Below are 7,131 nucleotides of genomic sequence, written 5' to 3'. Positions count from 1 at the left end.
CACTGGTGTTCAGCGTCAAGTGGTACCGGTGATACTAAAAATAAAAACAGGCCATTCGTTAAAAAGTTAGCACAAATAACAAATATATTGTTTTTTTTTAATCCTATAACTATAGGGTTAAAAAAAATATTATTTTTATTGATATTTTAGCTATAATAGAAAAGCAAAGTATCGTATCACAAATTTACAACAAAGCATAAAGTCGTATGACTATGATCAGTCTTTATACGTTTAATTATTTTTATATTTCAACCACGCATAAGGTCGTAAGTATAATTTACGACTCCTAGAACGAAATAGTTACGTAGTAAAAAGTCTTAACTGATGACTGTTAATGATTAATTACAACGCATATAGTCGTAACACAGACGTTCCGACGTTATGCGTCGGAACCAATTTTTTTTTGTTTCGTCCTATAGAACACTGTAACATATTATTATGATATTCTTATCACACATATAAACAAGTAAATTGAACAATAATAATAAGATAATACAGTAAAACTTACCATTTTCAAAATTTTGACCGGCCGTTAATACTTCGCTATTTGAATTGGGCTTATCTAACGCCAATTTCAAAATCTTTGAAGAACGTTCGTTACTCATTTCACCAATTTATAATTGCACAAGTAAAGTTAAGTTAGTTAGTTATCAAAAGTAAACAAAAACAACACATAATCATAAATATTTGAGCATTTAAAACTAAGAGACTTCGTTCGTGTCGTTCGTGTCGTACGACGTCGGTACTGTGCGCTGATTGGCCGGCCGCGGTTCAATAGATCGAAGCACATCGTCGGAACTGTCAGCGCGACTTTATGCGCGGGAGCGTTTAAATGTTACGACTATTATCGATTCAAAAACTCATTATTTATAAATTATTTATAAATTTGGATTTCGGGAATATGAAATACTGTTTTTCAGGGTTCTAATGGCATAAAAAAAATATTTTCATAAAAAATAATGTTCCGACTATTTGCGTGGGAGGCGTCGTTATAACACACAGTCATGGCAAAAAATGGGTGTACATCATATAGTGGCATTAAATGCCGTAATAAGCAGGAGTACCTCTACTTACACAAATAGGTCAAACCACCTACGATTTTAATACGTGATAACTATACCATTTTATTAAACAAACACAAACACATACATCGTATTATGATCTCATAACCCTCATTAATAACAACGATACTAATTCCTATTACAACCTTTGTTTACCCTATAACCCTTGCGATTTGCGAAACGCTAACTTGCGATAACACTGCGATAGGAATCGCGGCAAATCAAATGCTCCCCAAACGCAAACGGCGATTTGCCGCGCGAGAAAATATGGCCGCGATACGAAATACGTTTACAGTGCGTTTGGGAATTTTTCTTGTTACCTTCAGATTATATCTTTCATGAGCACGTTAGCAATTACGTTTTTCGTTTAAGGGTGTCTTGGTAGGGTCGTTAATGTTGTTAGTACTCTGTATGTATGTAGGTAGGTATGTATGTAGTTTGTTTGTAAATCCTGTTTGTTATGTAGTGGTTATTAAACTTCTTAGATGTGTATACGTATTTTATGAACCATTGTCCCTAACTATGATTTTCTCCTGTGTGTCGTGAGTGCGTTTACAAAGATACAATTTGACACACACATGACAACCTGACTCGAAACTACAATTTGTGTATTACTTACACAAAGTGTTGCTCCATGCGGGAATCGAAACCGCTATGCGTTGCTCGGCAGCCAGTCGTCCAGCCATCGCTCCAACCGTACAGTCGTTTAGATAATAATATATATCTTCCTTATTTTTTCTGTCTTTCATTTGGGTTTCTGTTTGAAGTAGTTGAATGATCAAGTAATTCATGTCATAAGCTCATATCGTTTTAACCAACCCCAATCTATTCCATTCTAATTTCATATAGGTATTTCTAAATTGGGCCAGTTTTTTCTCAGATGGGAATATTAAAAGACCTTTTTTACTTACCTCGTTTCTTATTAACTAGGGATATATAAGCAGTTTTATATAATTTGTAGGTAAAAGAAATAAAAGACATACGGTTGTTTATTTTCAGAAACTCCATATTTTCGTGGGAAAGTTGGATTAGATTGGAATAGACAAAAATTTTCCTCGAAGCATTTAATTGATTAGCAATATAACCAGCAACTACAAATTGGGGTGCTCTGACTACGCTGTCTGCTCACCCCAAAATCAATTTTTCACTAATTAATTAGTTTATTCAGTAGAGGAGGGTGTTTATTCGCTACCTAATCAGGTTAATAATGCAATCAGCTTGTTTCAAACACGTTAGCTGTATAAAATTCAATATTTGGATGGACAATATTATTTGTTACTTTCTACGGTATTAGCAATCAGGAGGATTATGCTTTTTTCCTTCCTTAACGTTTCTATGACTTCATAGGACAAAAAAAAATTGTATTAAAAATATATTGGAGACATTGACCTGTAGTAAATGAAAAAAAAAAAACTTAGGATAAGGTCAGCATGACAAACAAATTAAGAATATCAATCAATGTGGACGACGACCCGATTAAGGTCGCAAGGAGCCGCTGGATGCAATTATTATCCAACCAGCCTATCTGGAAGTCATTGGAGGAGGAGGTCGCTTCCAACCAGCCTATCTAAAAGTTATTGGGGGAGGCTTATCTTCATCAGTGGACGTCTTATGACTGATACGATGATGATGATGAATCAATGTGAATTCGAATCCACTAGACATTAAATCGTCCACTGCATAGTGCTCCGCAGCACTTTCATAGTGCATCATATAAACCGAATAGCCGCCTATTCGGTTTATAATCACTTAGTAATAAAAATTCTATAGTGATTTATGGGAGGAAGGTCTTAATTGTATCCTCAATCGGCAGATAAGAAAAATACTATCAAAATTACCTAACAAAATAACATTCCTAATACGTTATAAAATCACATTTCTGCATAGGTTTGGTACATTAAAATTAAATATCTAATGGACAGATTTATATTTGACATTTTGCTATTAAAGGTGAAATTCTGAGTCATGTTACGAGTATGTCATAAATATTCATTGTCGAAACAAGAATTTGGTCAAATGTTTCTTTATGGTTCATAGTCAATTTAATAGTTTTCGTTATGCAATTGATTACGTGGTTATTGCCATATATATATTTTAGAAAAAAATGTGTTTCAATTATCAAATGGTTCAAGGTCATTCAAAATTATCTTGTCACATAATTTACCTAATTGATTATGGTGGTTTTTATAGCATGAACTACAGATTGTTATTTTCTAGTATTAGCTCCAAATAGGCAAAAGTGTTTTTGTTTATTTTTTTTTCTTATAATGACATAGAGTTGGCTATTTGCTTTTATGATAGAGTCGTGGCTCTATTGGCAGCCAATGTTATGTAAAGGTTTTTTATTACAATGAGATTGTTAACTTAACTGGCTAAAAGTGAGCAGAGAATGCTTTACTTTATTGTGGGGGAAAAAATATCCAATTACTTCTCCCACCTTGGATGAGGCGAGAGCGAGTGTCAGTCTCTTATTACTCCTGGTCCTCGACCCGGACAACCCGTCAGGTTTTCCACGAGCGACAGGTTTTCTGCGAGCGACAGGTTTTCTGCGAGCGCCAGGTTTTCCGCGAAAAACGTCAGGTCTACTATAAAGTTGTATTCAATTTATTGACATAGTATGTAGTTGGTTAATTATTTGCCAGCAAAAGTTTAAAAATCTATCAAAATGAAGATTAGTTATAAAATATTGAACAGTGGCTAATAATGAATTTAATCACTTTACATAACGAGCCTACGTTGTGCGTACAATTTTTCACAAAAGTAATTTACTGAAAAATGTTGTGGCTTTTAATGTAATTAAAGTTGTTCATTTCCCTATCCTTGAGAAAATAAACAAATAGCTCCAACGGTCCTCTAAAGAAACTTGTGAAGAAAAATGCTATGAAAATTAGACTTCAGTTCAGACAAAGATGAAAATAACATAATTGTATTTAAGTATTTTTTCAATTCTATTTATATTATTTCTCCTCCGACTCTTGGTCCGTGCCCTTGTCATACATTTTTAATTGTATTCAAGTTATCTAGGTTTTTAAAAAGGAAAAGAAGTTGCGTGCTATTTTAAATGTAATTTAGAAGAATAAGTACCAACTATAGTAGATTTTTGGTTGAACTCACAATAAATTTAGATTGACGAATTTAACTTAACTGTAACGAAACTGCTATTAAGTACAGATATCTGAATAACATGTTTAATAACTCTAATCAGTCTTAAGACTTTTAATTTATAAGGTTGAAATCGCCAACCCGCATTGAGCAAGCGTGGTGATTAATGCTCAAACTATCTCCGTGCGAGAAGAGACCTTTAGTCAGCAGTGGCCATTTAGTTAAAATCTATTGATATGATGTGATGATGGTGAACTGCAAAAGAAAAATATAGTTATTAGAAAAGTAATAAATGATTACTTTTAAAGGATTTTTCTCAAAATACGTGTTTGGTAACTTTTAAGGTGCGACATGGTCTTCCAATTAATTTAACGAAAAATGAGGTCAAGCAGGAACTGTGAGGCTTCCTCGCTGATAAAAAAACTTAATCGGTTAATAGGCGAATAAATTAATAAAAGTCATTAAAAAATTAACAGCATCGTCAATTAAATCGCTGATTCATAAAAAGTCCATTTAGTAATATTACCTATATATCTGCATGCCAATATAGGTTTACAATGTTTATGATAAAATGATTAAATTTTATATGAGTGACATCACTTTTAGGTGTAGAAGATTTCTGGTATTTTGCCTTCCTCAATTCTTTTGCCAACATTACCTAATATGTCACTGCTCGATATTAAGAGGCTTTTGTTTTTAGACTAGTTTCAAGGTGATGCTATTATTGTGCCTATGGCGATTTCTATCTTTGTTTCAAGCTGGATTCGGTACTAAAAATAATTGTGTAGGCTACTATAATTCTTAGACCACCACAGATGGGGCCCAGTAGAGCTAATACCTGATCCGGAAATGCGGACTAGGACTTTGGGTGTTCCATGTGTTAACGCACCCACATCATAGGAAGAAATCCTAATGTCACCCAATCTTCAAATTGATTGAATATTGTCTCGTGAAATTGAAATAATAGATATTTCTTCTTTTGTCTACAAATTTTATGCATTATGATTTTTAAAACATCGATTACTATGTTCGAAAGAAATATTTAGAATATAAGTCATGTTTGTATTTTTTTATTAAAAAATACTTTTTTTTTTGTATCAACAAAATATCAATAAACTACCAGAAGGAAGATATTTTTAGTTTTTATGTTAAATGTTAGATGATTTATGATTTTTCTCGGCCTTGCACTGATCCCAAAAGCATATTTTATATAAGGCATGCGGCTTTTATATGTCGCCGGTATTTTTGATGCCACCGACATTTTTGTTTTGAGACTATAAATTTTTTACCATTGTCACTTTTAAACTATATATATTTTATATATCATTATGTGAAATAATAAATTTACGATAATTACCTAATTTAACATATTTATGCAATTATTCGGTGATTAAATTTTAAATAATTTGGGATTGAGATCATCATTACCAAAGATGGAAAAGTGTTTTTTTTATTTATGACTTCTTTATCATGTTTAATTTATTAACCGACTTCAAACAAATCGAGGTTCTCAGTTTGACTTGTATGTATGTATGTATATTTGTGTGCGATTATCTCGTGTTTGGCTGAACCGATTTTGATGCAGTTTTCAGCATAGTATTTTTCAGACTTAGGCTTTAGGAAAAAGACAATCGGTAAAGAAAATTAGAGACGATTCTCTTTTGAAAAAAAAACGTTTATTTTATGTTTTCTTGACACAAATTAATCACATTTAATTAAGTTATATATTTAATAAACCCCACAATACTACACTAAAAAATGGGACAAAATTAATAATCCATTTTACGGCCCAAACTAGTTTTTGTATACTTTCTAGACTACTAGTTCATAGCCAGTTTTCTTTATTACGAACTAGTAGAATAGTAATTAAATTTTAATATAAATTGGCATAAAATATTGAAATTTTAAAATAAGTGGCAGAAACAAGATTTAAATATTGAAAACACGATCCAGACATATGTTTAATAGACATAATCTTCTTATTCATTTATTTATTTACTTTACTTGATATTTACATTTTTAAATATTCAATTAAAAAAAATACATTTAAAAATATAAAAAGCAGTAGCCCACCAGTAACGGGATAAATCCAAGCTACCGGCAGTCAGGGCTCAAGAGAGAGGAATTTCCGGACAATACGCGCCGTATCCAGAAGTACTGCCTTCTGCATCAGGCTCTTGATCCAACCATCTAACGTTAGCCTACTCAGGTGTTGGTTAATAGACATAATTATTATTATTAATAGGTATTTGTGTTATAAATCTATAAATGGACATACAAATTGGGTGCAAAGGTGCAATATTTTAGTATTTTATTAAAATTATCTACTATCTAGATAAGTCATGTTTATAAAAATCATCAAATCATGACTGATGTCGTATTTTTAGTAAAATTGTATGTGAGTGCATACTTTACCTGTTTCCCTAATGATCGAATATTTCAATAATTGTACTTGCAATCATCATACCTACGAAGCAGTAACATACACCTATTCAAAATAACTTTTTTATAAGAAAGGGAAACTGCTTTCATTTATATTTAGCGCCTTCATAATATTTTTAGTTAGGAAAAATCCTTAAATTCTTCTCTTAAGTCTAAAAAATATTATGCTGAAAACCGCTTCAAAATCGGTTTAACCAAACGCGAGATAATCACGCACAAACATACATACATACAAATCAAACTGAGAACCTTCCTTTTATTGAAGTCGGTTAAAAAAAACATGACTTTTACATTTGACATAAGCGAACGACCTAAGTCGAACACTATGCTGTATGACTCATCATAGCATGTCATCAAAGTGTAATGTCACTTTACAATGACAAGCGTTGCATCCGTGAGTGACGTCCGTGTAATAGGCACGCATCTAAATTGACATTAACTGTCTTTCCCTGTTGCATAGTGCTGTGCGGTAACAGGCTATGAATAGACGATGGTAGCCTTGCTTTATGGTGTAATTGAAGTTTGT

Source organism: Spodoptera frugiperda, chromosome 15, assembly GCF_023101765.2.
Source record: "Spodoptera frugiperda isolate SF20-4 chromosome 15, AGI-APGP_CSIRO_Sfru_2.0, whole genome shotgun sequence".
NCBI classification, from domain to species: Eukaryota; Metazoa; Arthropoda; class Insecta; order Lepidoptera; family Noctuidae; genus Spodoptera; species Spodoptera frugiperda.
The sequence above is the reverse complement of the archived record's forward strand: the minus strand, read 5'-3'. Positions refer to the sequence as shown.